The sequence below is a fragment of the Culex quinquefasciatus genome, chromosome 2, assembly GCF_015732765.1.
Source record: "Culex quinquefasciatus strain JHB chromosome 2, VPISU_Cqui_1.0_pri_paternal, whole genome shotgun sequence".
Taxonomy (NCBI): domain Eukaryota; kingdom Metazoa; phylum Arthropoda; class Insecta; order Diptera; family Culicidae; genus Culex; species Culex quinquefasciatus.
Window position 1 is genome coordinate 76,443,416 of NC_051862.1, and position 22,992 is coordinate 76,466,407.

Below are 22,992 nucleotides of genomic sequence, written 5' to 3' on the forward strand. Positions count from 1 at the left end.
CCTTCGGTAATAAATTTTTGGCCAATTGCAGTTTTTCTCATAGATTTACGATTTTTCTATAACAAACATTTTACAGCGTTAGTTTTTGCCCTGTAGCTCAAGAAGACGGCACTATTTGGGCTAATTTTTTACATATTCGGAATCCTTGAGAAATTTCACGTAGGTTTGAAGTATTCGAGTCGTAAACTTGACTTTGAAAAATATTTAAATAAAACATTGTTGAAAAAAGTTAGATTTGGTTAACACTGTGATCAATACGTCAAATGCTGTATCAAGTAGGCGAAAACCTGTTTTACCCTAAATCCAACAAATTGTTGAAAAATATTTGAACTCATTCTAAATGGCATTTTTTCAATAAAATTTACAACTTTTTAACATCAAACTTACGTGAAATTTCCCGAGGATTCCGAATATGTAAAAATTGAGCTCAAAAAGTGCCATCTTCTTGGGCTACAAGGCAAAAGTTAATGCTTTAAAATGATTGTTATAGAAAAAATCGTAAATCTATGAGAAAAACTTCGATTGACCAAACATTTATTACCGAAGGCTTATAGTCCATGAAATTACCTATCTTTTGACCTACGGGAGTATGGGTGTTGGAGGCTGTTGCAAAAAGATGTTAAGGTTTTAAAAATATCAATTTTTCACAGTAATTTGCAAAAGCTATGAGAAAAAGTCAAACCAATCATAAATGTATATAGCACATTTTAAAGTGCTTCAAAAGACCATTCGAATGCATTTAAGAGAGTTGGAATTGCTCAAGTTTTACGCGAATGGAAGCAATTTTATGATTTTTCATGTTTTCAAACTTCAATGCCCGTTTTACCCCACTTCCCTTCGTCGTAGAGGGCTCATATTTGGCATGAGTTCATCTTATGTATAGACAAACAAACGCTGAAAGTTTCGTCGAAATCCGAGCACCTCGATACGACCAGTAGAACAAGCCGAGCAAAATCTACAAATACTGCCTCTTAAGTAGTCCCCTAAATTACATCGATAAATTCCAAAATTTGTTAAATGAGTATTTTGGTAAATAACATTCAAGTAATATTTACACAAACTAAATTTATAAAAATGAGAAAGTTTGTTTTCCGTAAACCTAAATCATTGCCAAAGACTTGATCCTGTAATTAGTGGCTGTAACAATTAATTATTAAATCTAGAGAACTTTTTCAAAAAGACCTATGCATCTTGGGTTTCTTTGTTGATAGGACCTTCTGAACAATAAAGCTAAAAAATCATCTACTCACAACTTTTCTTTTCTACTTATCGTTTACTTTGTAATATATACCTTTGAACGCTACATGTTCCGCTGATTTGCGATCACTTTATTGCTAGATATTTTTTGTTGAACCTTCCTCTCTCTCTCCCAATCTCTCGTTAGTGGCTTGTACTTAGCGCGCACATGATCCGTCAACAAGATCCGTGCAATTTAACCAGCATGATCCCAAGTGGCCAGATCTATGAGCCTTGACAGGTCCCAGCATAACTGTGTTTTCCACGTGATGATGCGCACCATTGCAGTGCCATATCTCCACTGAATATCCCCAAGTAGGATTGCCGTGCAACGTGAAGATTGCAAAGATTGCGTGTTTCCGATAAGCTGCTGACCCAGTCGCGGCTGAGGCGATGACAAGCGTCTAAGATGCAGCTTGTTTACAAACATTTATTTTTTTTTGTCTGACGGGCACACTTCTCGAAAGTGTGCTGAATTGCGAGTAGAAACGTGATGAAATGATGAAATGATAAAATGATAAAATGATAAAATGATAAAATGATAAAATGATAAAATGATAAAATGATAAAATGATAAAATGATAAAATGATAAAATGATAAAATGATAAAATGATAAAATGATAAAATGATAAAATGATAAAATGATAAAATGATAAAATGATAAAATGATAAAATGATAACATGATAACATGATAACATGATAAAATGATAAAATGATAAAATTATAAATGATAAAATCATAAAATGATAAAATGATAAAAAGATAAAAAGATAAAATGATAAAATGATAAAATGATAAAATGATAAAATGATAAAATGATAAAATGATAAAATGATAAAATGATAAAATGATAAAATGATAAAATGATAAAATGATAAAATGATAAAATGATAAAATGATAAAATGATAAAATGATAAAATGATAAAATGATAAAATGATAAAATGATAAAATGATAAAATGATAAAATGATAAAATGATAAAATGATAAAATGATAAAATGATAAAATGATAAAATGATAAAATGATAAAATGATAAAATGATAAAATGATAAAATGATAAAATGATAAAATGATAAAATGATAAAATGATAAAATGATAAAATGATAAAATGATAAAATAATAAAATGATAAAATGATAAAATGATAAAATGATAAAATGATAAAATGATAAAATGATAAAATGATAAAATGATAAAATGATAAAATGATAAAATGATAAAATGATAAAATGATAAAATGATAAAATGATAAAATGATAAAATGATAAAATGATAAAATGATAAAATGATAAAATGATAACATGATAACATGATAACATGATAAAATGATAAAATTATAAATGATAAAATCATAAAATGATAAAATGATAAAAAGATAAAATGATAAAATGATAAAATGATAAAATGATAAAATGATAAAATGATAAAATGATAAAATGATAAAATGATAAAATGATAAAATGATAAAATGATAAAATGATAAAATGATAAAATGATAAAATGATAAAATGATAAAATGATAAAATGATAAAATGATAAAATGATAAAATGATAAAATGATAAAATGATAAAATGATAAAATGATAAAATGATAAAATGATAAAATGATAAAATGATAAAATGATAAAATGATAAAATGATAAAATGATAAAATGATAAAATGATAAAATGATAAAATGATAAAATGATAAAATGATAAAATGATAAAATGATAAAATGATAAAATGATAAAATGATAAAATGATAAAATGATAAAATGATAAAATGATAAAATGATAAAATGATAAAATGATAAAATGATAAAATGATAAAATGATAAAATGATAAAATGATAAAATGATAAAATGATAAAATGATAAAATGATAAAATGATAAAATGATAAAATGATAAAATGATAAAATGATAAAATGATAAAATGATAAAATGATAAAATGATAAAATGATAAAATGATAAAATGATAAAATGATAAAATGATAAAATGATAAAATGATAAAATGATAAAATGATAAAATGATAAAATGATAAAATGATAAAATGATAAAATGATAAAATGATAAAATGATAAAATGATAAAATGATAAAATGATAAAATGATAAAATGATAAAATGATAAAATGATAAAATGATAAAATGATAAAATGATAAAATGATAAAATGATAAAATGATAAAATGATAAAATGATAAAATGATAAAATGATAAAATGATAAAATGATAAAATGATAAAATGATAAAATGATAAAATGATAAAATGATAAAATGATAAAATGATAAAATGATAAAATGATAAAATGATAAAATGATAAAATGATAAAATGATAAAATGATAAAATGATAAAATGATAAAATGATAAAATGATAAAATGATAAAATGATAAAATGATAAAATGATAAAATGATAAAATGATAAAATGATAAAATGATAAAATGATAAAATGATAAAATGATAAAACCTATCTAAAATACCAAAAAAGAAACACGCCCCCGGGTGGACTCGAACCACCAACCTTTCGGTTAACAGCCGAACGCGCTAACCGATTGCGCCACGAAGGCGTCTTGATAGAAGCAGTAACTAGCACAAATCAGATTAATTAGCACACATTTGCGACGATGATCGAACCCACTTCAAATTTATTTTTATTACCCATTGATGTTCCCACCTATGCGGTAAGCAATTTTGCTTTAATTTTTATTAGCCGCCAACAGTGCGCCGGCTTATCTGTAAGGAACTTAGAACAACACACTTCACCGTGAGGAAGGGAGATCATAAAACGTTGAAACGAGTGCTTGTACCACGTGTGTTGAGGTGTGGAGTATGCAGTGTAATATCTCTTCAAGGGGGCCTGGTACCGCCGATCAATTTGAGATACTGCTGCAGCAAACTACCTAATTAAAAACATCTAAAAATGTTATTGATATTAATTGACGCATGCGATGGAAAATGCAAATTAACCCCATGCTGAGTAGTTTATGGCTCATTGGGCTAATTCTGCAAACGCGTTTTGCGTAGGTTTTAGAGTGCATTTGCAAGAAGGAAAGCAGGTGGGAGCGTTTTATGAATACATTAAGGGATTGGAATTGCAATTAGCAGAGTTAAATGTCATTTTTGTGCATATTTAATATTCCTGAACATCTATTTAAACTAGTTCAAATCCTTTCCATCGAAATTTGAGTGAGCGATCCTTGAGCAAGATAGTGAAAAAGTGAATAATTTATCGAGTGAGAAAGTCAGAGAGTGGTTCGGTGAGTTACTAAATGAGTGAGTGAGTGAATCAGTGAATGAGTCCGTGAGTCAGTGAACAAGTATAAAGCAGATTCACTAATTCGGATGGAATAGAGTTCGAATTAGAGAATCCAAATTCACTAATTGGAACGACTGACAGCTGTCAAAAGCATCAAACCACGTGCTCGGAAATCATCAAACAATGGGATTTAAATGTCAGTTTGACCCCAGCTTTCGGTTTTGACGCCATTCGAATTAGTAAACATCATGATAAACATTCGAAAAACAAAAAAAAAATGACGAATCCGTTATGTAAATGAGTTAGCGAGTTGGTGAGTGAGTTAGTAGGCAAGTGAGTTATTGAAAGCATTAGTGAAAATGATTAATTGCGTAAGTAAGCAAATGATTGAGTGAGTTTGTTGACAAGTTAAGGTCAGCCATTGAGCAAGTAACTAAGCGATTGAGTGAGTAAGTAAATGAGTTAGTGAATGAGTCAGTGAGTAAAAGAGAGAGTGAGCAAACGAGTGTGCGAGCGAGAGAGTGGGTGATCGAGTGAGCTACTGAGTGAGTGAATAATAGAGTAAGTGAGTGAGAAAACGAAAAAATGAGTGGATGATTGAGTGAGTGAATTGGTAAATGAGTAAGCGAGTGAATATGTGAGTGGTAATTTTCCCGGAAAGCCTCGAACACGCGTTAGCATTTCTCAATCATAAGATAAACCATTTTACGGTGATCAGTCACAGCACCTTCCCATCCGATACTAGCCAAAACTTCAAGGAAAGTGTCAAAGATGGTTTTAGTCACAGATTGTTTAACGATGATATAGAAGACCAACCTCTACTGTTTTTGCCCTGAAACGGCTGGACTTGACAAATGTTTGATAATGTCTTGAGTTGAGCTCTGTAACCTTCTCAAGAGGTCATCAATTTGCTAAGGTTTTTAATTATAATGATTTTTTTTAAACCCCTGACCATCCCAACCAAAAGTTACCCAAGAAGCTTATAAAGGTTGAAGAGAGTACCTTCAGCAATTGGAGAGGGAGCTTAAATTGGTAATAATCAGCTAAACCGATCGCATCGCACCGTGTCCCAACTTGCCTAGCCAGCGGCCAGCGGGCTTGGGTCGGTAGTCTATCATTATTTTGCGACTCCCTGTTTTTATTTCCCTTGGCAGGTCGAGATCTTGTGGCCACTTGCCAATCGGTGCCGCCGCCGTCGAGCGATTGGCTTCCAGATCGATCAAACTGATTGATTGGAGGTTAGAGTGAATTGCATGTGATGGGGGGATAGTCGGAGGATTTTTTTTTTTGCTCTCTCTCTCTCTACAGCTTCCTTGGGCTTCATAGCTGCCGACGGTTCCATTTGACACCGAGATGCAGTTAATTGAGGCCCCCACTTCTTGATTGGCCACGCAGATTGAGATTGGGGATTGTAATGATTATGAACAGTAGCGTTGAGAAGGTGTTGAGGGAGGAGGTGTGGGGAAAACGGGGCAGGGTCAAACGAGATCAGGTGCGAAATTGCAGGTAAAAGCAGCAATTATGAGTTGGGTTAGTTTAGTTAAAGGGGTTGATTGAGGTATGGCGATTGCAAGCTAATTGAATTCAGGGTTTGGATTGAGCTAACTTATATTTATTAATTAAGTCAATTTTTTGCTAAAGTAATTAATTTTTATGTTACATTTGGGAGATTCAATCAAATCTAGAAATATCCACATAATGACACTGAGCAACTTTCAATACTAAATATTATTTTAGCTGATTAATGAAATGATTAAGCTATCTCATTATTATATATTTGAAGATCAACTAGTAAATCCTTTTTGTTATAATCACAATCGATTCGCTAAAACAGATAAACATTCATGAAATTGGAATCATAGGCAGATGAAGAGTTGGAGTCGTCTGATTTTCAACATGTTAGCATTAATGTTATTGTTAGAGTCGAAGTCGGAGTTGGCCGAGCCGGGTCTAATTGGAGAGCAGAAGTAAGAGTCGGGGTCATCAAACAAGTTGTCCGACTTCTTATCCTTTTTTAACCCTTTCAGGCCTGAATTTTTCTGAGCTGTGTTAATCTACAATTTTGGTACCAGTAGTTCATTTTTTCCATGAGTAAACAGAAACAGACAAAAAAAAGTTACATTTCATTATTGGACGTTCTGGGTCCTCCAAAGTGTCCTGGAATATAGATCTTGGAGTCTACCGCCGTAACAACACGATTCTACCAAGATTCCGATTATGGTTCATATTCAGTAATGTCCCTGGGACCCTTTGGCAACAATATGAGCTATGTGGATCACTTTTAGGATGTTCTGGGTCCTCCAAAGTGTCCTGGAATACAGATCTTGAAGTATACCTCCGTAACAACACGATGGTACCAAGTTTCCGATCATGGTTCATATGCAGTGATGTCCCTGGGACCCTTTGGCAACACTATGAGCTATGTGGATCTCTTTTGGGATGTTCTGGGTCCTCCAAAGTGTCCTAGAATACAGATCTTGGAGTCTACCGCCGTAACAACACGATGGTACCAAGTTTCCGATCATAGTTCATATGCAGTGATGTCCCTGGGACCCTTTGGCAACACTATGAGCTAGGTGGATCACTTTTGGGATGTTCTGGGTCCTCCAAAGTGTCCTAGAATACAGATCTTGGAGTCTACCGCCGTAACAACACGATTCTACCAAGTTTCCGATTATGGTTCATATTCAGTGATGTCCCTGGGACCCTTTGGCAACACTCGGAGCTATGTGGATCACTTTTGGGATGTTCTGGGTCCTCCAAAGTGTCCTGGAATATAGATCTTGGAGTCTACCGCCGTAACAACACGATTCTACCAAGTTTCCGATTATGGTTCATATTCAGTGATGTCCCTGGGACCCTTTGGCAACACTATGAGCTATGTGGATCACTTTTGGGATGGTCTGGGTCCTCCAAAGTGTCCTAGAATACAGATCTTGGAGTCTACCACCGTAACAACAAGATTCTACCAAGTTTCCGATTATGGTTCATATTCAGTGGTGTCCCTGGGACCCGTTGGAAACACTATGAGCTATGTGGATCACTTTTGGGATGTTCTGGGTCCTCCAAAGTGTCTTGGAATACAGATCTTGAAGTATACCTCCGTAACAACACGATTGTACCAAGTTTCCGATCATGGTTTATATTCAGTGATGTCCCTAGAACCCTTTGGAAACACTATGAGCTATGTGGATCACTTTTGGGATCGTCTGGGTCCTCCAAAGTGTCCTGGAATACAGATCTTGGAGTCTACATAAAAAGCAGTGCAGCTAAGTCGGAGTCGGTGAAATCTACTCTTTTTGAAGAACTTTTTGAAGAATTTTCTACAACTTTATTCGTTGTTGTACTTGGATTAAAAGTCCTAATAAGTCAAGTTAAGTCTTTCTGGAGAACTGAATTTGGAGTTGAAGTCGCTTAATCTTCTGATGCCAAAGTTTGCATGGAAGTCGGAGTTGTTGGAAAAGAAACCGGCCTCCACACTCAATTCGTCTATTTATCAACGACCTTGAACTATCAATCAACCATTACTTGAGCTTTTTTCCAAAAAGCAAGATATATCTCAATTTCGCCACACAGTAGTTATATTGTTGCTGCTACTGCTCAAGTGCCCCAAACAGTTTGCAACTAGGTTCCACATTGTAGGTAAGGGCACCGCGCAGTTGAATATTCAATCCACTTGCCACACCTGTTCAAGTTCGAGTATGGCCAGAAGCGCGCTCGTTTTGCTCGCAAAGCACCATCATCGCTCAAAGATCCTCACTCTCGTCAATGGTGTGTTTGTTTTGCTGCCTCACTTGACGGATTGCTGGAAAATTGTTGCTTTTTGCGCTGCGACGTCACTACGATACTCGGTCCATTGACCAGACCACCACCTCGAGCTTCATTGAGGGATGCACCCTCGGATCTCGAACGGTGTCCGTTAAGCGATCGGGAAACATTTCTTCGGGCAATCCCGGAATCATCTACGGTGTTGATTTGATGAAATCAGCAGCTCGAGTGTTTTTGCAACGAATGAGAGGAGCCAAGGGATATTGCCCTAGGAGGAACTTCTGGTACACTCAGTGACTTATAAATTATCATACTACATTATCTTATAATTTTTTAGGTGAGGGTAGCATACAACTACCACTAACTATTTAATTTATACAAACAACCTTGGAAAACCTGGAAAAATTTAAACACTCTGCAATTTTTTCGAAGAGTGCAAAACAATCTAAGTTGTTCCTGGAAAGTTATTAGCAATTTAACGAAGACGTTTGTGTATGAAAAGATTATTTTTAACATCAACTTTAACGATCTATAGCGTTCCCTAACTTTAACCAATTCTGCTTAAAATTGGCACATACAGTATGTAAAAAAAGTATTTACACACCTTGGGCACTTTGCACATTTTGTGATGGAACATGTAAACAATTTACAGTTTGATAGAAACCTAGCATTACGTTTTGTTCAGAATTTCATGCCGAACATTTTGCTAAAAATAGCTTATGAAAAGATGATTTCTACAAAAGTAATAAAACAAATACTATTACAAAAATAAAAAAGGTGCAAAAAGTGTGTACATCTTTCGAAAAATTAACATAAATACTAGGGTGGGTACGTTTTTTCAAAAAGTTCTCGGATCAAGTTTTAGTATGGTTCCCCTTGTAGGGCATGCCCATAGGGACTTTCATGCCAAATATCAGCTCATTTGGTTGTAAACTGGCTGCGCGCATCAGGGTTAAAGTTTACATGGGAATTACTATGGGAAATTTGAACTTTTTGTTCAAACGCTCCTACAGGCCTGGAAAAATCACGCGCCAACTTCTGGTATGGTCAGGCCTATGGGGAATGGTCTGGAGAACACTTTTCCCTAAGAGAGCATATGGATTCGTTGTCCCTAGACCTGGCGCATCGACAAAACATCCGATGTCTCCGGAATCAACGGTTTTCCCTCAAAAAGCATCAAATTTTCCTTAGCATGCTATGAAAGCTCGATAAACACCGCGACGCCATATGTCAGGCAGCTACCACGTGGTTGAAATATTTGCAAAAAAATACAAATTCGCTATGCAAAGATTCTGAATTCGACTAAATAATATCAGGATTACTGGAAATGATCATTTTGTAGTTAAAAAAAAGGTTTTCAATTAAATATTCCAGCCGTTTCTCACCCACGTGGTAGCTGTCTGACATATGGCGTCGCGGTGTTCATCAAACTTTTATAGCATGCTAAGGAAAATTTGATGCTTTTTGAGGGAAAACCGTTGATTCCGGAGACATCGGATGTTTTGTCGATGCGCCAGGTCTAGGGACAACGAATCCATATGCTCTCTTCGGGAAAAGTGTTCTCCAGACCATTCCCCTTAGGCCTGACCATACCAGAAGTTGGCGCGTGATTTTTCCAGGCCTGTAGGAGCGTTTGAACAAAAAGTTCAAATTTCCCATAGTAATTCCCATGTAAACTTTAACCTCGATGCGCGCAGCCAGTTTACAACCAAATGAGCTGATATTTGGCATGAAAGTCCCTATGGGCATGCCCTACAAGGGGAACCATACTAAAACTTAATCCGAGAACTTTTTGAAAAACGTACCCACCCTAATAAATACAGTTATTTGTTGACAGATCACCATCAATCCAGTGTCCCAACTCCAAATAGCCAGCCTTGATTGATTGAAAGAATAATTTGTATTGAATATAAAGTTTACTAACTATACTTAGTATAAAAGTTCATATAACTCTGGAAGTTATATAGTACTTATCCAATCTTAATTTTGCAAACTTGTAATTTCTATTACCAAAGAATTTCTAAATAAACATTTTGGAGTGGATTTAATATCGTTTTGGTGGTCTTTGTATCAATAGAATTGATTTTTCGTTGGAATTTCATGCCAACCCGACATTACGTCGTCGGAAAATCCGCTGGCATCCAAAACGGTCCACTATTCATCCTATATGTCATCGGGAAGGGCATAGAATTTCCGCTCTGTTGATACCCAAACATCTAGGTTTTCTATAAAACTAACGTATTTAGTTTTTCTCTCTAATACACCAAAAATATATTCTTATTGTAATATGAGTATCAAATTATCAGTTTTTTAATACATTTCGAATGTTAAATATGTTTTTTGAAAACACTCAAAATTTTCACAAAACTACGCATTTTCGAAAAAAATACTCAAAATTTTAGTTTTTACAATATGGGTGTCAAACGATCAGGATTTTTTCATACATTTCGAATGTAATAAAAACATTTTTTTTTAAATAATAAAAAAAATCACAAAATTACATAATTTAGAAATAAATATCCTAAATTTCCATTTTTACAATGTGGGTATCAAACGATCAGGATTTTTTCATACATTTCGAGTGTAGTAACAACAATTTTAGAAATTACTCAAAATTTTCACAAAACTACGAATTTTCAAAAAAAAAATACTCAAGATTTATGTTTTACAATATGGGTATCAAGCGATCGGGATTTTTTCATACATTTAGAAAGTTATTAAAAAATTGAAAATACTCGAATTTTAAGTTTTTAAAATTTAAGTTTTTACGATCGATCGGGATTTTTTCATACATTTGTAAGTAATTTTGTGAAAATGTTGAGTATTTTAAAAACATGTTGTTATAACATTTGAAATGTATGAAAAAAAAACCCGATCTATTGGTATCCATATTGTAAAAACTGAAATTTATAGTATTTTTTCGAAAATATGTAGTTTTGTGAAAATTTTGAGTATTTCCGAAAATTGTTGTCATTTCATTACATTACATGAAAAAATTCCGATCGTTTGCTACACATACTGTAAAAACTGAAATTTGGAGTATTTTTTCAAAAAAAAATACTTTTGTGAAAATTTTTAGTATTTTCAAAAAAATGTTGTTATTACATTCAACATGTATAAAGAAATCCCGATCGTTTGATACCCAAATTGTAAAAACTGACATTTTGAGTATTTTTTTTTCGACAATACGTAGTTTTGAGAAAATTCGGAGTTTTTTCAAAAAAAATATTTTACATACCAAGTTATGAAAAACTTCCATTCCTTTGATACCCATATTGCAATAACAATAATTTTGTGTATTTTTTCGAGAAACATTGCATTTTCTTAATACAGGAAAAAACGTATTTTCTAAATACAGGAAAAAACGACACTATCCCGATTCCAAAACACTATATTGTTTTGATTTTTGCATGATTTCTCATACGATTAAAGCCAATGTCTCCCATATAGCCAAAAACCCATAAGCTCTGTGCTTAAGTTAAGCACTGGTCCGTGCTTAACCGAGGCAGCTGAACGAATCAAACCCGTGGCAGTACAAAACCGAGGCATGTGTGTATAAACATAAGGGATTTGCTCGTAAACATCACGAGTTATCGCGATTTTACGAAAAAAAGTTTTGAAAAAGATGGTCATCGTTATTCATGCCCGTTCATGGTCATGGAGAAACGCAAAATGTAACTTTTTCAAAACTTTTTTTCGTAGAATCACGATAACTCGTGATGGTTACAAGCAAACCCCTTATTGTCTGCTCTACAACTTTGTAGAACATTGTAGCACTCTAAAAAATAACCCTGCAAAGTTAGAAAAAACACGAAATTTCAAAATGAAAAATTTTGTTCAAAAAGAAAAAAATGACCTTTCTGGGTCAATGCAGATTCGAAAATAACATTAAATTTCCAATAAAATGACATGTTCCAAAAATGTTTACAGTTGAGTAACGGAAAATGGCAGAGTTTTAAAAACTTTTTTAGTGTTTTTTCGATGAAAAATACGTTTTTTGGAATTCTGAGTACGCCATCATATCGGGCGTCTAATTTTACATAAAAGTCCTTTTGACACCAAATTTCTATCTCATCACCGTTTCAGGCTGTAAATTATCGAAAAACACCTCTTTTTTGCCATGCTCAAAAATGAAAGGGGTCGTATCAAAAGACGAGATATTAAAAAACGGACCAGGGACAAAAGTTACCCCTTAGGACAAAGTTTCACACAAATCGATGGGGGCCGGGGCAACTTTTCCCGATTTCGTGTGAGTTGGTAGAGAATTACCCTATATTCAATTCAAATATTTTTTTAATTAGTCAAGGCTGCCTTTTACGAAAAATGGGTTCGTGATCTGGGACCAAAATCACCTTTTGGGACAAAGTTTCACGCACATTGAAGAGGGGTCGGGCAATTTCCGATTTCATGAGTGTTGGTAGAACTCATGTAGAATTAACAATATGACCAAAACATAACCATTTTGGCTTGCATAAATTTTATTTTATTTAATTATCAGACTTTTTAAAATACATTTCCATTAAAAAAAGGCATTGTTACTCAATGAAACAAACTACCATTTGTGTCATTATTATATTATGTAACATAGTCTTTCCAAAAATATTATACAAATCAAGAAAATTCCAAATTCAAAATCGAAGAGAATTAAACAAAATGTTTTTCAAAATATAAAAACATGCTGAAAGTAAAATTTCTGATTTTTTTTTTTCAATAAAACTGTGATATGACGTATCATATTTTACAACGCTTTCCATTTTTTTCATAAATTGCTAACGCAAAAAAAACCCAAGATGTCGAACCGAGTTTCTTGCTCTGTTAAGGATACAACAACTTTTTCAGAAAGAATCTTTTTAGTCTCAAAGTGTGATTTCCAAGGCTAACAAAAATATTAAGAATTTGAACTCTTTGATAAATGAGTGAATTAGATTTTTTTCTTTAAATTTCTAGTTTGTTAAACATCGAATTTAAATTTTAACGAGTTCATATGTTTTCCAACATTAAATTTCCCTCAACCAACCTTTTCTAGCACAACTGAGTTTAGAAATAATCATCATTACTAGAGTTAGCATTCGTCAGCTTGCCGGTGCAGAAAGAGTAATTATAATCAGAAACACAACCTGCTGACCGTGCGGCGTGTACCTGTCCTCAGCGCTTGAAGAGGTGTGGACCCTTCTCTTTGGAGGCCTGGGCCTTCTTTTTTCCTACAGAAAGTGATGGCTGGTGATGACGGGAGGAAAAAAGGTGCAACTTTTTCTCTCCTTTCGTGGAAATTATGCGTTTTGTCAGTCTGCCTCCCCCCCTTCCCCGGAATGACTGCAGCCAACAGAGACCCCAATCCAAGAAGAAATGCTGAACTGATTGGTCGAAGAGAAATTGTTGTATGAATAAATTTAGCAGAACATACGCAGGCCCCAGACCTGAAGTGGACACTGCTTACAAGAAGTGTAGGTACTTTGGTGTTAGCTGTTTGATTTTTTTTTTTTTCACTACAACTCAACTGGTTAAGAAAATGAACTCGTAACAAATGATGATTGAAATAGTTGCCATTTTCGCTGGGCTGTAATTCAAGTTTTTTTTTCTCGCCGTGGTCTGTAAAGCCGCATCTGGAGAAGGTGATTTTATTAGCCGTCTAAATATAGCTGTAAAAAGTACTGCGTTGACGAGAAATCAGGTTGACTCCATTGACAAGTAGAAAATTTCACGCTTTCAGGTGGGGTTGGCAAATGTTTTTCTTGTGATTATGATAAGAATAATATTTTGGAAAATTAAAACTGTTAGCTTTGGAAACTAATTGGAATAATTGGAAACTTTTTTCAAACATCCACTGAATAAAAAATACACAAAACATTATTTTTAGCCTAAATTCAGACATTTTGGTTCTCATAGGTTCTATCAAAAATCATTATAAATAGAACAAATAATTCAAAATGACGTGATTGTCAGCTGGATAAACATTCCACTTTTGAGTTGATCTACGTTCAACAAACTGCCCTAAAACAAGAGCTAAACAAATTGCATTACTCACCTTTCCCATTGAATTGACCCCAAGCCCAACTCCGCTGGCTGACACATGGCGTTTGTTTCCAAACAAATCTACAAACATTTGAATAAACCCATACGTTACAAATTGCACAAATGTAAACAAACCGCGGTGAATAATTGCTCTCGCTACCATAAAGCATGGCCCGAATCATAACTCATAGATCAGTATCCAGCAAAACAATCCCCGGCATTGTTCTACGACGACCGGAGATTAAGATCAACGGTGAAGAATGGAGGGCATTCTGGGCACGAGCCTTCGCGACGACGACGACGGTACTTCAACCCGATTTTCGTCCGCCGGACAGACACCCTACTTGACCATTTAGAGCCCACTCGAGCTTTGACTCCCAAGGCCAACGGCATCGATCATCGTGTCTGTGCCTTCCCTAGACCACACGAGTGCCGAAAGCCTTGGAACCTTGGAGCAAAACTTCCCAAACCCAGGGGACACGGTACAATAATAAATCTGAATAAAATTTAAATTACACTTACGCAAGGCATGGTCTGGGCAAAATAGAACACTCGCGAGCTTTTATTGCTTTTCAGAGGGGGCCACTTGAGCAATTGCTTGGCGTAAGTGAGCTTTTTCAACCTTTTTTTCTTGGATCCCGGCCGCTGCTGCGGGTGGTGAAGGTGGTCCATATAGTCGTGTCTTGAGGGAAGCTTCAAGTAGCTTGACTACTTGAAAGGTGTCTTGAGCTAGACGAGATGGTTTTTTTTGTATCTTGATTTTGTTGAGATAAAAACATCAAATGAAATTATATGCGTTTAAAAAATGACGAAAACGGGAAAAATCAACTTTTTCACTAAAACTGCCATAACTCAAAAAAATTAGCGATGACTTATACATGTTTGAATATCGAAATTTTCGTAATTGAAATATGCAACTACAATTTTTGAATCTCCAAACTATGTTTTCTTGAATGTCAAACTTATTATCTTTCATTCGCGCCCATTACAGCTAAAATCAGTTAAAATGGATAAAAATTATGATTTTTTAAAAAGTGGTTTTTGTGAAAATCGACGAAAATTTATTTTTTTTCTTTTTGGATAACCCTAACACGGCGTATACCACCCTAATGGCAAAAAAAATCTCCTCCAGTCCAATTTTGAGCCAAAGTGAAGCACTTTTATTCTTTTTTCTTTAACTTCCATATGGAAGTGCTTTATACATATGAAAATTTCAAAAAATACTGCAAACAATTATGGCACAAAACTTTCCAAAATGTCTAAGTATTGACGAAAATTTTATTTTTGCGAAAAAAAAAGTAATTGAATGTTATACAAGTTCAAAATATTGCCAAAACGAGCCCAAACATGCTAAATATGATTATCAATGCAGAAAAAAGGCATTTTAGATTGTTCTCACTTCTTCTATTTCCATTGAAATTTTGATGTTTTTTGAAAAAAATATTTGTTTATCGGACCTATTTTGAAAAATATTTGCAACGGCCTAATAAGGCTGGAATAACAATCAATAGTTTTAACATTGCAAAAAGTGTTCTAGAATGCATTTTACACTAGTTCAGTTGTTTTGCAATCATTAGTTATCAAAAATGCATTTGAAATCAATTTCTGCTGATTGCACTTGAATTTTCATTGAAATTTTGAAGTTTTCTTTTTATATTTTTTTGCCCCCTGATTTTTTAGGCCAACTTTGAAGGGGGGGGGGGGAGAAGGGGTTGGATGACAAAAACTTTAAATTAAAATTTTGCCAGCCTTATAATAATTACAAAGGATCTTTCGGGTCTAGGGTTAGTGGATGAGCCAATTACCCGCGCCTTGCTCGGGGTTAGTAAGGTCTTCGGCAAAGTTTTAGGTTATGATCAAGACTTTAAAAAACAGGCTCAATGAAAAAATCTTTTTTATATATGGGTCAATCCATCTGAAGCGGAACAGCATTTGAAAATTATCCTCTCCGATCCTGCTCAAATTTGGCAGGGCTGTTTTTTTTTTTTTTTTTTGAATTAAATATACTTTATTGAATCTTTCTTATAATAATTACATTTGGTTTACATAATAAGTGGTCAGCTGTAGCTCTTCAGCTTTAGTTTGCTTTTCGTGATTTAAACACTGTTCATTTTCTTAACTTTAAAAGTATATGATTTATCATTTTTGTAACACTAGGTACAATGAGGAAAAAAAAATTAAGAAAACATAACCTAACCTAAAACTAACTTAAACTTACAATAAACTAAACCAATCCTTGAATCAAGGGGTATTCAGAAATAGCACATTTTTCCCTGAATTTCAAACATTTCTCTTGAATCTTCTGATCCAACATTTTTACTTCTGCTAATTCATGAACCTCACTTGATCTTGTCCAGCCAGGAACATTCAAAACCATTTTGAGTACCTTGTTTTGGACACGCTGGAGCTTCAATTTATGAGTTCTAGCGCAACACTCCCAAACAGGTACTGCATACTCAATAACGGGGTAAATTATTTGTTTGTAAACTGCTAGCTTATTTTTCAAAGATAGCTTTGATTTTCTGTTAATTAAAGGATACAAACACCTGATGAGAATGCTGCACTTGTTCAATATTTTATCTACATGCTGCCGAAACAATAGTTTCGAGTCAAGTATGAGACCTAAATATACAACTTCCTTTGACCAGGGTATTGAAACATCATTCATTTTAATCAAAACATCATCCTTTGGGACAAATCGGGCCGATTTGGAAAGTGGAAAAATGATGGTTTGAGTTTTGGCTGCATTTATGCGAATTTTCCAGTCGCCAAAGTATTCGGAAAGAACGTCAAGACCCTTCTGAAGACGGCCAACTAAATATCTGGTTATTTTACCCTTATAAATAACGGCAGTGTCATCAGCAAAAAGTGACAACACACCATTACCAGGAAGAGTAGGCAAATCAGATGTAAAAATATTGTACAGAAGTGGGCCAAGAATACTTCCTTGGGGAACCCCAGCATCAATGTTGAATAATCCAGAAGCAATCCCATTCAGAAAAACCCTGAACGATCTCTCCGAAAGATAGTGCTGGATAATTTTGATAAGATACATTGGAAAACCGTATAAATACAGTTTATGTATCAAACCATCATGCCAAACATTGTCAAAAGCCTTCTCAACATCCAACAAAGCCATAGCAGTTGATTTAGACTCAAGCTTGTTCTGCTTGATGATTTTAGTTACTCTCGTAAGCTGATGAGCAGTATTATGTCCCTTTCGGAAGCCAAACTGCTCATTCAAAATTATATTATTATCGTTGGTAAAATCCAAAAGCCTTGAATAGATGACCTTCTCAAAGAGTTTGGACAGACTACTCAAAAGACTAATGGGACGATAACTTGTTGGCGATGTTGGATCTTTTGAGGCTTCAAAATTGGTATGACTTTGCCCAGTTTCCAATTGGTGGGGAAGTAACCAAGTTGCAAACATTTATTGAAAATATTGGCTAGATGTTGAAAGAACTGATCACTCTGTTTTTCAACACTAGATTAAAATGTTATCAAAGCCTGGAGCTTTCATATTTTTCATTTGTTTAACTGCAACTTTGACTTCCTCACCAGAAACATGGGAATCTGCAGGAAATTCAAAGGTAGAGTCATTGATTGTTGAAATACTATTGGCAACTGATGTTTCTTTACGGCTGGTCATGGAAGCGCCAAGATTATGTGAACTAACAAAATGAAGCCCAAGTGCATTTGCCTTTTCCTCGGATGTAATCAAAGGAGAATCCTCAACAATAAGAGGAGGAATAGGCTTTGGTTTGTTTTTAAGAACTTTTGAAAGTTTCCAAAATGGTTTTGAATAATTCCCAAGCTGGCTTACATGTTTTGAAAATTCTTGATTTCTGATATTGTCAAGTCGGTCTTGTATGATTTTGTTCAAATTGTTCACTGAAATCTTTTGTCATAGTCCCCAGTCCGTTGATATTGTCTCCTATAAACATTCCTAAGTCTAATCAAGTGTTTAGTATCTACGTCAATATCAGTTACCTTAAAATTAACAGGAACCTCCCGAACGTTGGCAGCCTCTGCTTGGTTGATAGCCTGCTGGATCACCTCCAGCGAACGATCAATATCAGCAGAAGTTTCCGGGTGTTGATCATAGTCGATGTTGCTGTCGACCACTTGCTGAAACTGCTGCCAGTCAACGTTGTGGTAATCTTTCCGGGTTGGTTGCCGCTGCGGAGTAACGGAAGCTCCAACCTCCACAACCACCGGATAGTGATCAGAACTCAACTCTTCAAACACCTCAGGATGAGCCACGTTCTCAGCCATATTGGTAATGAAGAAGTCGATGATTGAGTGATTCCCAGACCGAGCCACCCTCGTTGGACGATCCGGACTCACAACGTTGTAGTATCCGTTTTGCAGATCGTTGTGCAGAATCACTCCGTTCCGATTCCTCCTGCTGTTGCCCCAAACTTCATGCTTCGCGTTGAGGTCACCAGCGATGATGTACTTTGCGCTCCGCCGTGTCAGCTTCTGGATATCGCTCTTCAGTTTTGCTGCTGAACCATCTCTGGCATTCACCTGACGTGGGCAGTATGCAGCAATGAAGAGTACTGGGCCAACCGAAGTGGGAATTTCCACCCCAACGGCCTCGATGATGTCCAGCTTGAAGTGTGGCAGCCGGCGTGGCTTGAGATCACGATGAACAGCGACAAGCACACCTCCTCCTCCAGAGGTGGTCCTATCGAGCTGCGTCGCGATCTTGTAGTTTTGCAGATAAACTTTTTCACCGGGCTTCAGATGAGTTTCCGTGATGGCAGCTACGTCGATCTCCTTCTCGCGAAGAAAATCCACCAGCTCTAAGTTCTTCCTCCTAATGGAGCAAGCGTTCCAATTCAGCAGCTTGAGGGACCTACGATCCATACTGGATGACGAACGAGGTCAGCACTTCAATCTGCTGGGTCTTGGTTTTGCATCCACGCAGTGCAGCGGACATCTGTTTGAAAATATTGAGGAGTTCGGTTGAGGTGTAAAGATCATTACCATTTTCCTCAACTGCTGGTTCTTGGGTTGGTCTTGGCTCCTGGCTGAAGCCCGGTGGTGGCGGTCTCGGCTCCTGGCTGGAACCCGGCCGTGGATGATTCATCTCAGCTCTCTTCCTGGGATCCAACGGCAACGGTGCCAAGTTCGGGACCTGGCGTCGCGGTTGAAGAGGTGGAAAATTTTGCTCCACCAGGGCTGGAGGAGTTCTACGACGCTGAGGCTGATTCTTCGTCGATGCTTGCTGCCGAATTTTCACGAACTCAGCTCTCTTGGGGCACTTTCGGTCGGTTGACGAGTGCTCACCGTTGCAGTTGAGGCACTTCACCAGCGAATCTTGGATGCACTGGGATGTGATGTGCGCATCGGTACCACATTTGGCGCAACGACGCTTCAGGTGGCAGTTCTTACCTCCGTGCCCGAAACCCAGGCAGTTGAAGCATTGTGTGACGTCACGATGCACTGGTCGGTATCGCTCCCACGACACGATAATGTTGAAAACCGCTCGGATTGCCTTCAGCTCAGGAAGCGTCGTCGATCCCTTAGCCAAATGCAGCAGGTAGAGCTGGTCACGGTACTTGATGTCTTTGTTGCGTCGGCTCATTTTGTGCACGGCCAACACATCCAGTTTCAAAACTTTTAGCTCGGCAGCTAATTCCTCCACTGGCATGTCGTACAGACCTCTGACGACGATTTTGTACGGCTTATCCATGACGACATCATGGGTAAAGTACTCCGCCTCGTTTTCGGTCAAGTAATCCTTGACCAGTTGATAGTGCTGCCTGGATTGCACCAGCACCTTAAATCCGTCCTGACACAGACGAATGTTGCCTTGGACTTTCCCAGACTTGATGAGTTCAACCAGCCCCGCTCGAAAGTCGATCGTTGCTGCTGATTGCCGTACATAAAAAGGAGGCAGTTTCTCCTTTCGCTGTTTCACTTCATTCTCCTTTGCTTCCGCTACCTGGTCCTCGTCAGGCAGTCCAGCGAACTTGTTGTTCTTCAAAAGCTGCTCCTCGTGCGATGAAGAGTTCTCCTCCTCCTCATCCATCGGTACAGTACCGTCGCTCTTTTTCGTCTTTTTGCTGTTCGATGTCACTTCCAAAAGCACCTTCCTTTTGGAAATCCCCGGTTTTTGGCCATCAGTTGAGGCCTCAACCTTCCTTTTGGAAATTCCCACTTTTTTGCCTGCTTGAGCCGCAGGTAGGGCAATATTGCCGGCGTTTTGCGCCGGGACGCGACGAGTCATGTTGATTCAGACAACCTTCACCAACGAATGCTCGGATAACAATGACAGGGCTGTTGATACTATCAAAACATGCAAGAATCCCAAATTTCATCCAAATCGGACCACCCCCTCCATTTTTGTACCCTCCCAAAAAATCGACTTTTTGCCGATTTTTGAGCAAAACTCCTATCTTCAAACGGCGATAACTCAGGTCCGGCGAAATATTTCGTCAGGGGATCTAGAGCAACTTTTTTTTTGAAGATTTTTTTTCGTTTTATAGGATTTTTCTTCAAAAAAGTCGATGGAAATCGATGGGTTCATGTTCATATCCATCAAATTTCTTATTAATGTGCCTCGAGAGACTCTTAATTGCATATTTGACCTCAAGTCAAACGTTTCCAACCTAAATTTACCAGATTTCTAGCTTTCTTTTAAATAATCCTAACATTCAAGCTGTAAACCTCAAAACGACCGTACAAAAATCTTTTCTTTGCACAATTTGTCATGTAAATACAGCAACAGATTGCCCAAATACAAATGCGAGCTTAAACTTAAACTTTAATTTAAACGTTATTTTTTACCCAAAGTTTCCCAACATTATTTTTGCAATTCCGTCGTGAAACTACTTACTTTTCCTGTCAGTCTTGAACGACGAAACAGCATTTCTGTACCAAAAATAACAGAATCGAATAGTAACCCATTTCAAAACAAATGCTGAAAATATCTACTTTTCAGCACTGAAATGGATGCTGAAAAGTTGAACTTTTCAGCACTTGTTAGGAAAAGTTACACTTTTCAACATTTTTTTGATTTGAACGATTCATTGACTCAATGCATTGATATTTGTCCTATAATTCTGTCCAAAGGGTTTTTTCCGGAATTGCAAAAAAAAAAAACGTTGTATGGAACTCGTTGCAAAACTTGATTTTTCATCACTCGCCGTATTTATCTAACTCGGTAAACTTCGTTAGATAAATGTACGACTCGTGCTGAAAAAATCCTCTTTTTGAAACTTGTTGCATAAACTACTATTTTGCAATCCTCTGCCATACAACAATATGACACTTAAAAAAACATTGTAGAGAACAGTTTTCTGAACAATTTCCATAATAAAGTATCAATTTTGGTTTAAAATACCGTCATCAGGGGTGACATTGGGTCTGGGGAAGGGGATTGGTTCATGCAAAAAATGCTGAAATTTGTATGACCCAATCTCACCCCTGATGACGGGAAGCAGAGATATACCCAATTCCGTAAAATAAAAAAGTGACTTTCTACAAAATTTGTGGATTTAATTTCCATTCATACGATGAACACAGCCTCCTGAGTTTTTTATGGTTCTAATAAAATAATTTTCATAAATTTCATCAAAATTTTATAAAAGTTTTATGTTTTAGCAAAATGTTTCCATTCTTAAAAATATCATAGTAGGCAGTGTTATACTTTATGAACTTAATATCGCGTAATAGATATCGATTGGAAAAAATTCTTTAATTTAGGTGTTTGAAGAGGCACATAACTTTATGGAGTATTGCCACCTCCACTAACGATATCAATTAACAGAAAGGAGCATGCGTCCAATTTGTTCCAAGTGGCAAATGCTTGTACAAATGTCAACTTTCAACCAAATCTGTAAATGGGCATGTCGCTCAATCTCCAACGACTAATCTAATAAAGTTCGTAATCTCCGTTGGTACTAATCGGTGTATATCCGACTGTGTCGCAACATTCACCGATACCTTTGCGGTTCCTTTCTCGCCGCACTTGCCACTCGCCGTGCGTGACTTTTCCCGCTAATCCTTAATGAAAAATCAAACGTTCCGTCCACGACCTACATTTCCACGCCTCATCAGAGTTGGTGTCTCTTGTCGCACAAAGACCACAACACCATTCTACGCCGATATTAGCAATTCTAAAATTTGTCCCAAATTAGGCAGCGCAATAAATTACACGCTTGATAAATTGGACACTCTGCCAATCGATGATCTCTGTGGGCACACGCCGCGGAAAGCAACACGTGTTGCGCAATATCCCTGTGACCGCGACACGCGTCACTTTTATCCGTTTGCGTATGGGGTGAACTAGGGTGAGTTGTAGTTTGAAGTTCTGAAGCTTCTGATGGTCTCAGATACTTGGTATGAGATTAAAACCAGTATTAAAAAATAAATTTGTGAGATTTTCTAGCGAACTGGTCACTTTAGAGCATTGAAACTGAAAATTTCAAAATACTCTAATTCCTCCCTGGCGTAATCTGCACCTTCTGATGCGTGTAGACATCAATTCCCGCGACGTCGTCAACGCGTCGCCAAATTCGTCCGAAAAGGTGCGCGCGAGCATACACGCACAATTTTCCACGGCTTTTTTTTTTTTTGCTTCGTCGATGCCGCCCCCACCCGGCCAAGGCCCCTCGCCAAAGGTTCCAACCTTAATAAATGGTTCCGTGCCCGCGCGCGCAAGATTCGGTTGAAAATCGGGCCGCTGCTCCAGGGCCTGTAATTTGCGCCATTAG

General features: G+C 36.5%; 1 protein-coding gene and 1 non-coding gene across 2 annotated transcripts in view; one reads left to right on the forward strand and one right to left on the reverse strand.

Annotated features, from left to right (window-relative positions):
- The window catches only part of LOC6036749 (Krueppel-like factor 5), a 99,159-nt gene that overhangs the window by 16,662 nt on the left and 59,505 nt on the right, over positions 1-22,992 (forward strand). The window lies entirely within an intron of this gene.
- Positions 3,721-3,794, reverse strand: Trnan-guu. The gene has a single exon. It is a non-coding gene; the product is annotated as a tRNA-Asn (tRNA).